The following is a 9609-nucleotide window of genomic DNA, read 5'->3' on the forward strand; positions in this document are numbered from 1 at the left end:
ACTATGAAAATATGACAATCGGTATGTACTATGAACAATATATACAGAAGGCTATATACTGTGAACATTAATGTACAGGAGGTTATGAACAGATAACAATATAGACTATACAATAGTGCAAGTGACTTGAGTGTGCATTAGTTACAGACATTAGCTATTAAAGTTACAGTGCAGTAGATGAGTTAATGTGGTTATTAAAGTTACAGTGCAGTAGATGAGTTAATGTGGTTATTAAAGGTACGGTGCAATACATGAGTAGATGCAGATATACAGTCACAGTGCAGTAGATGAGTTAATGCAGTTATTGAAGTTATAGTGCAATAGATGAGTAGATGCAGTTAGTTATGCGATAGATGCAATAATGCAATAGATGAGTTACAGTGCAGTAGGTGAGTTAGTGCAGTTATTAAAGTTACAGTGCAGTAGGTGAGTTAGTGCAGTTATTAAAGTTACAGTGCAGTAGATGAGTTAATGCAGGTATTAAGGTTACAGTGAAGTAGATGAGTTAATGCAGTTATGAAAGTTACAGTGCAGTAGATGAGTTAATGCAGTTATGAAAGTTACAGTGCAGTAGATGAGTTAATGCAGTTATGAAAGTAGTCCATTAGTGCAAATGAGCATTCAGTGTAATGTTCCTTGTGTGCAAGTGAGCAGTATAGAGTGCAAATGATGCGTGTAAACAGTCCGGTAGAGCAGATACATGAAGTACTGGTGTGTACAGTTCCGTCATGCATGGCAGCCCTGTAGTGCAATGTAAACATTGTAATAGCAGCATTAAGTTAAAGTTATGAGGGTAGTGAAATCAGTGGGGAGCAGAGTTCAATAATGAAACAGCTCTGGGAAAAAAGCTGTTTCCTAGTCTGCTACTACTATATGTTATGAATACTACTACTGTATGTTGTAAAAGTTTTTATCTAAAAGCATTACATGTTCAGCTGCTACAGTCTACACACCTCACCAAACACAAACACACAAGATAAAACACACAGAATATAAACATTTAACTCACATTGTCACATGTCATTGTCTTAATCTGTAATCATTAGATTGTAGTTTAATAGATTGTCACGCTACTATCACTATAATATCATTAATAACTAGTGGTGGGCCGTTAACGCCGTTAACGCAGTGAGACTATTATCGCGGTGTTAAAAAAAATGTCGCTGTTAATCTATTCTCAAAGTTGGGTTTGGAGCTGGGTCTATACTACGCAAGCTATGATGACTTTCACCTTGATATTTTAGCGCGGATGTATACCAGCTTAACTGCACTGTATGGGGCGAGAACGAGATTTTTCAACTCGCGTGATTCGCGTCATTCGCGGAAGCAGAAGCCGCCTCATCATCTCATAACCAGGGCTTCATTCGCGCGATTCGCGCCGCAAGTAGGTCTATTGCCTCTTTGCATTAACACATAAATCACTCGCGCTTGACACGCCATTCGCGTTTGGTCTGAACACAACATAACGTTACTGTGAAATTACCGCATCAAACGTGACGTGCTAACATGGATGCAGCTATGAAGCCGCCGGGTTTGCTTCAGGGAATATTAATTTTTAAGAAGCTTCCCAATAGAAACATTGACAAGACTAAGGTTGTTTGCACCTTGTGCAATGCGGAATTGGTTTAAAAAAAAACACTTTCTCTCAACAGGTAGTGGTCTAGCTTTAGTTGAAACCAGTAACTTTGTATTGAGATCCAATGTATTATGGCTCCTGTATGACATATCGCTTGTTGCTCCCTCACTCTTTGTAAGTCGCTTTGGATAAAAGCGTCTGCTAAATGACTAAATGTAAATGTACTGTAGGAGCTCTTCCAGTCTCAAGTAGCACCTAAACGGAAATCATCCCTTAGCTAATGCGGAAGTAAACACAAGTTCATCTTATTGAACATAATTTAATTTTCATCACCAATTATCAGAGTAGAACAGCTTTCTCAGCAGAACAGCAGTTTGTGATGCATTTTGGAAACAGGAGATGAGCCCCTGGTCTAATGCGCCACCTGGCTTGAGAAACCCGTTCTCAAAGACTTACTTTTAGTCATTATTTGGGTAGCACACATATTCTGAATGCCTTCGGCAGAATTCAAATGAGCCATTTTAATCTAGATTAATCTAGATTAATTTTGGAATTAATCTAGATTAATCTAGATTAAGAAAATTAATCTATGCCCACCACTATTAATAACACACATCTTCAAAGCTGAATTATAAGATCAATCAAGAATAACTAAATATATTTGACTGGATAACAAAATAATGAGACTAACTGAAGTTATTATAAACGTTTACATGTAATTTCAAATCCTATAAAACATGTATTTCAAAGTTTGTCTCAAATGATGAAAATGACGTCTTTAAACACAACGACTGTGGCGTGATCGGTCAGAAGTCTGAACACACTTTCTGTTTCTCTTCATCTTCATGTTTTGGTGTGAAAACATTTCCATCAGGCTGCACTCTCCAGGTCACTGTTGTGTCATTGTGTACGCCCAAATCTGTCAGTTTCTGCTGAATCTACACAACACAAACAATCATGACACACACTCTTAAGCTCATTGCACATTGAGTCCGAAATTTCTGCACGTTAAAAACATAAATATGATCTCACGTTGTGTCAATCACATTTACACACTTCCTCCGATATTTTCGTCCGTCATAAAATAAATCGGACCGGGTCGCTTTTCTGCGTTTTTCACATCCGTCAATCATTTTGAGTGTCCTTTTATAACAATTCAGAGACACCAGACAAACTAGAGCCAAATACATACAAACAGATCTCATCTCACATTTATGGACATAATAGGAAACATTCTGTAAATACTACAGGAGTCAATGTGTGATGAGATCTGTTAGATTACTGACATTCTTCTAAATATCCTCATTTGTGTTTAGCAGAATAAATACATTTAAACAGGTTTGGAACAATCTGAGGGCGAGTAAATGATGACAGGATTACAATTTTGGTTAAATATTCACTGGAGCCATGAATCGACTGTTTTATCTTCCGTTTGTGCCTGGACTGCAGTTATCTTCCACTCTGTGTTTGTTTATCGGTCTGGCTATCGTCTAATAAAATAACTATTTAATTGAATTTATGTTAATATTAATTTATTTTATTGTTCTCTTGAATGACAATTGTATTAAATAAACAATTTGTTCAATGGCTCCTGTAGTTTTGTGACATTTAAAGAAACCGTCTGGTACACTGACATCTAGCGGTTGATCTACCTCAGCTTTCTACAAGCGCTCATGAATCTAACAGAGATGAACAATCAAATGAAAGAAGACGAGAGTTGCTTTTGACAGAAGTCCAGCTGCAGACCCACAGTTACTCATTTAACACAATCCAGACCAGCAGTCTCAGGACAGAAGGTGTTTTCTGACAAAGTCAAATGTATTGACAGCATGAAGGAGAGTGAGTTCTGATCGGTGTTTGTATATGTTATGAAAAATGAATGTATATATTTGACATTAAAAGTCTATACTTTGAGTGTTTTTTACAAAATGAACAGATATTGATTATGTAGATATTATAAACACTAAGTTAATATTATATCTAGTGAAATAGAAAGCACTATGCAAATAACAACTACATGAAAATGTAGATTATGCATTTTGTAGTGATTTCAGATATTGTACATAACAGTCAACAAAATCTAAGCGACAATAAGAACATAGTCTACAAAAACTGTCCGCGGCACGATCTGCACTAAACCATATATGAGTTGCCTTCATTTCCGGCCTGAGAGTGGTGCTGTGGATCGTGTGGTGCTGCAGGATATATCTCCCCAGCTCGAGACCAGTTTAACTGTGAAAGAGCGCAATGTAAGCTAATTTAAAACTAATTGAAACAGTAAAAGTCTTAAAATGTAGATATATAGATCAATGAACATTGTACGGCCCTGATGTCTCTTCATGTGCCTGTAGGCCATGATTGATTGTAGAATCTTTTCTGTGTCATCACTCATTTCTCATATGAAAGTTTGCAATTTGCATAAAACCAGAGTGGAGACCAGACTACATTATAACACCTGTGAGAATTTGGGTTTTGCCTGTGTCCCACACACATTATGTGAAATGAATTTCAGTGATGATTGTACATACATTATGTCTAACGTTACTCAAGGTCAAGTGCTGACCAAGTTAACAGAATATGCAGACTCATGCTGCCTTATATGCACCAAGTTAACAGAATGTTCTGAACATCGTGCTGCCTTCTACTAAAAATACTAATGTACTTATAAGGAGTTCCTAAAAGACCTTGTAAGGAGCTCCAAGAACAAATAATTAGCCACGTGAATAATATTAATAGTTTCAATGACATATTTACTTCCTCTTTTATGAATACAAATGTGACCCTGGACGACAAAACCAGTCTTATGGGTAAATTTTTCAAAATTGAGATTTATACACCACATGAAAGCTGACTAAATACACTTTCTATTGATATATAGTTTGTTATGATAGGACACTATTTGGCCGAGATATAACCATTTAAAATTCTGGAATCTGAGAGTGGGAAAAATCTAAATATTGAGAAAATCGCCTTTAAAGTTTTCCAGAAGTAGTCCTTAGCAACGCATATTACTAATGATGGGAAATAAATGAAACTTACACCATTGATTTACCACAGCTTAAACTTTATACACACAAAATTTCATAAAAATAATTCTCCAGGAACATATAAAATTTTACACTTGAGCTGGCCACGAATCATCATTAACAGAGGCAGATCTACATGCTAAGATGATGTTTTGTTTACATTTTGTCAGAGCAAAATTGGCATAACTTTGACATAAACAACTCATGAAAACCACTACTTTGTAAAGAAGGCATTTAAGAACGTATGTGACTGACTGACCTGAACTTTGAAGAATTTTCCCACTCAAGCGGGTTGAATTCTGAGTCCTCAGTGAACACTTTGTATTCCTTCATGGCACGGAGTCGAAGCGATCTAAACATTGATTGAATTCGACGTCTTCCGGGGCATCCCCTTATGTCAAGCCGGTCTCTGGACATTCTGTATTATCTTCCCAATGATTTGCGAAACAATCATTTACTAGGTTCGTTAAATTATTGCTGTCATTAGCGTTTAGATTGAGCAAACGCGCTTCCATCATAATCCATGTTTTGAAGCGCGATCATGACGGATTGTGTCGACGCTATAGCAGGCCGTTGCTAAGAGGAAACAGGTTTGTTTTAACACTCTCTATTGGCTTACCCTTGTAATGACATAGAAGAGAGTAGATTAACTTGAAAGCGGAATCTCTTAACTTTACATAGATACCAAACTTGAATGGGTAGTTTTCATAGAGCGGACAGCAGCGAGTTAAGTTTGTAGGCATGTTTCTGACCATTTTTTGTTCGCGATATTAAGGGATCGCCTCACAAAAATAAAGTTTTGACATATTTAGGGTAGGAAATTTACAAAATATCTTCATGGAACATGATCTTTACTTAATATACTAACGATTTTTGACATAAAATAAAAATTGATCATTTTGACCCTAACAATGTATTTTTTTTGTCAGAAATATACCCGTGCGAATTACGACTGGTTTTGTTGTCCAGGGTCACAAATATGGGAACTATTTTCAATAAACTTTGGACTCTGATTGAACTGCACTCTGGTCTGTGTCAAACTTGGTCTCCAGGCCTGCAACTCTGTGTGTTCCGTCGACTCGACTCTTCAACCTTAGAATATTCAAACTTAGATAGGGGGACAAAAAGTAATAATCTTACAACACAGAAAGCTGTGCTGCTTTAAAAATGGGGCATGAATGAACAGTAAACCCACTTCTCCAGGCACCACTACACCACTGATGGTGTTATTAAACTGTATATGTCATGGATGTAAATTTAAAGTTTATACATATTTTCCTTCTTGTTTGTAGTTTGAATTGAGAAGAATCAGTAAAGTCCGTGAAGTCACAAGACTGCTTTCTGGAGTTCTCTTTGTTTGTATCTGTAAACTCTTTTCTTAAGTAACACACTGGTGACAACACAATAATCACAGTGACACACTAATGCTGAGGTCACACTAGACTTGAGCACGTCTAATTCCTTCAGACGGTGTGAAAATGTGTCAGTGATTCCTTCATCTTTTACATTTCAGTACGGAGAGGTCACGCTGTGATGTTTTGATCTTCTATTGGTCTCACGCACTCACGTGACACAAATTCACAGGTCAAAGTTCACCAAACTTGAACTTTGAAACACAGCGAAATGCAAAATATCTTCTAACAAATTTGCATGTGTATGTATGGAAGTCAATGGAATGAAAAGTCAAGTGTGATTGTGTCTTAATCCAGTAACAAACATGTTTGAGTGAGTCTGAAAAACTATCTGTGTGTCAGCTCATTGTGTTGTGTAGGACACACTTTCAACACAAATAGTTGAATACTCACCGACTGTAAGATGGTCTTCATCACTGCAGGATCATTGACATTCTGACCAGATTTCAGCTCAAATCTCACAATCTGCTTCTTGGTCTCTGCTGGAAGATTAAAAGCTGTATTTATTTTCAACTCATATAAAGTGTGAAGAAAACAACATCACAACAGTTACACAAATCTACAGTCAATCTTTTCTAACACAACAACTTCATGTTCGGAAATGGAACTAATCAATTTCTCATTTTGATTTCATAGCAAATGTTCTTTAGGATACATTAAGGAAAAATGAATAAATAATAATCATTAATTCATCATATTGTCTCCTGAGTGTTTCTGCTGGAACTTCCACGACCAAAAAAAAAACAGATTAAGAAATTCAGAGCTCATATATAAATCTTTATTATGATTTTTAATTTAATTTCTCCTTCTTTACTCTTTCATCCTTCAACGTTTCAACCAAAAACACATTTCAGAAGGACAAAACAGATCAATACAATAGAACACTAACAATAGCTGCACATCTGACATTAAAACAGGATTTTCTTCTCTTGTGCTGCCTTGTTGTTCGAGGAGACTTTATTATTACACTGAGATAGTTACAACAGACAAGTCTCAACACATTATTATTATTTATAAAATGGTCAGTTCTGGTCTTTGATTCTGATTGGCTGAGCCCAGTTCTAACCTGTTATAAAATATTATAAAATATCCGACCTGACTACACTACATAGACTAAATATCATTTATTTACTTTATTGTATGAAACCTTTCTACACATATGGGTTACAGGCATTTTAAAACAGCTAATGTGGTTTTAATGACTCCGCTTCATGTCATACAACAACGCCCTTAGCTGTTATATAATACACTGTAACCCACTGCTTCACACGACTTATTACTTTATTAGACACTGACTGTTTAACATCAGATGATCATCAATGTGACAATGTGTTTTGCATCAGTTTTTCTGACTGTCTTTGATGTTTAATACAAAATGGAAATCAATATTTTCAACAGTATATTTGTGGTCAAACTATTTATTTTGACTATCAACAGCTATGTTTGTCTAATGTCTCTTCTCTCATTCTGTGTATTTATCATGTTTGTGTTGTGAATAGTTTATGATCACACATAAAAACTTACGTGTCTTGCAGATGAATGGAAAAGTATTTGAACACAGTTGATCATCTATAAGACCATCAGGACGTATAACACCACAAGGTTTGTTGGAGTCCATCAAGTCAGGTTGTCCAGTCATCCAGTTAATGGAGGACACTTTGACAACATTTATTTCATCTGACCATTTCCATGAGTCTCTCAACAGACCAATCCATGAATTAATAATGCCTTCCATTGACATCTTCTGCTGCAGCACTTGATCCTCAGTGTGATTGTGAATGACGGCCAGATCTGTGTAATGTTGTCTGCAGTAACTCTGAGCTTCATGCCAGCTCATTGGGATATTAACAAAAACAAACCTGTCAGCTTCTGTTTCATTCTCTGGAGAAAGATGAGATTGAAAAACACCATTAGAGAACAACTTCAAATAAATAACATTTTCATGTGAGTTTAATTTACATTTTTACTATTCGTTTGCATCTCATAGTTTAGACAGACAGACACAGAGATCAGTTTATAAATCTCAACACTGGTGACGATCAACAAACTATTCATATCAACAGATCAACACTCAACATCACTAAACAAGCTGGACAATTGAATTGATCTTTTTGATTATTTGATAATTGGCTTTAAGAATTGTTTGGTAGACCGGTTCTTATCTCACAGAGCATGATGCTCAACTTCTGGTCCAGACCTTTATAATCTCTAGACTGGACTAATGCAATGCTCGTCTTCCTGGTCTTTGTGAGGGCTGTTTCATAAAACAAGATATAAGAAAATAAGACAGACTGAGTTGAGTTTGTCAGACTTATTGCCGGTGGATTCGGTTTCATAGAGCAAACTTGAAATAGTTCAAACTCAGTTACTAGAGCAACTAACACTGGGAACTAACCAGGGACCAGATTCACAAGAGCTCTGTTAACACTGAGCCATGATGAAATGATGATATTACAACTAATTCTCTTTTATAAAGGAATGTATTATTACTCACTATTAATAAACAAATAATCAAATAAAATAAATCATGGGCATCGGAAGGACAACAAAAATTAAATTTGTCAACAGGGGTTTAGTGAGAAAGACGTGTGATGAGTCGTTTTGACACTTTATCATTTTCACATCACATATCTTACATTACAGCTGTTTATTTTCACTAAAATGAAGGAAATGTTTGATGAAAGGTGTTTAAGAATAAATCGTAAGGTTAGGGGTAATATGGAGGTTATTACTGTTCCAGTTGGCATCCAGTAAATCATTTGTATAAATCACTAACACCAACATTATTGTATGTTATACAAATGGGCTGCGTTCAGTCCCGACAAAAAGTGTCAAAACGTTTTCTTTACAACAGAAACGGTGGTGCGATTAAACGCCTTGTTCTTATGAAGCAAGAGTTAAACTATGGCAGCTGAGAAGGACATTTTTGTGTTATTTCTGATGAAATCGGTATAAATACGTGATTAATACTGCAAAACACATGTCTTCTTATATATTCAATTGTTGCGTGTACCGAGCTGAAGTTGACACATTTGTATACGACTTTACTTAGACCCATTTTGGGAGCTGATTCTTTAATACTGTGTGGGTTATTTACAGCCTGTTGGGTGGACGGACATTCTTGACAAACACAAAGAGAAAACGTCTCTCACACACGTTGCAAACCATTTCCAGGAAATGTGTCGTTCAAAACGTGCACCGGTTTGAACTTGAAGATGCCCCAGTTCTAGCTGGTTCTCGAATCTGATTGGCTGAGAGCCATGCAATATTCCTCCAGTATCACCACTGGAAATACTTCACTAACTGGTTTTATCACTCCGCCACTAAACTAACTCTCAACTGCAACCCTATGAAGAAACTGGACAGCTAGCTAACAACAAATACACATGCAAATAATATAAATAATAGTAAATAAACTTACAGACAGACTATATCTTTCTCCAAAGCAAAGATTGTTTGTGTGCTGAACTGAAACTGATGCTGCAGGTCGACCGAGATCTAAATCAACACTGTGCAGTGTAACAGAGTTCAATACTGGCAAATGGGCACTAGGTGGCAGCATAACACCAGATAATGGACATGACACACATTTATA

This window comes from Triplophysa dalaica, chromosome 5, assembly GCF_015846415.1.
Source record: "Triplophysa dalaica isolate WHDGS20190420 chromosome 5, ASM1584641v1, whole genome shotgun sequence".
In the NCBI taxonomy this organism is placed as follows: Eukaryota; Metazoa; Chordata; class Actinopteri; order Cypriniformes; family Nemacheilidae; genus Triplophysa; species Triplophysa dalaica.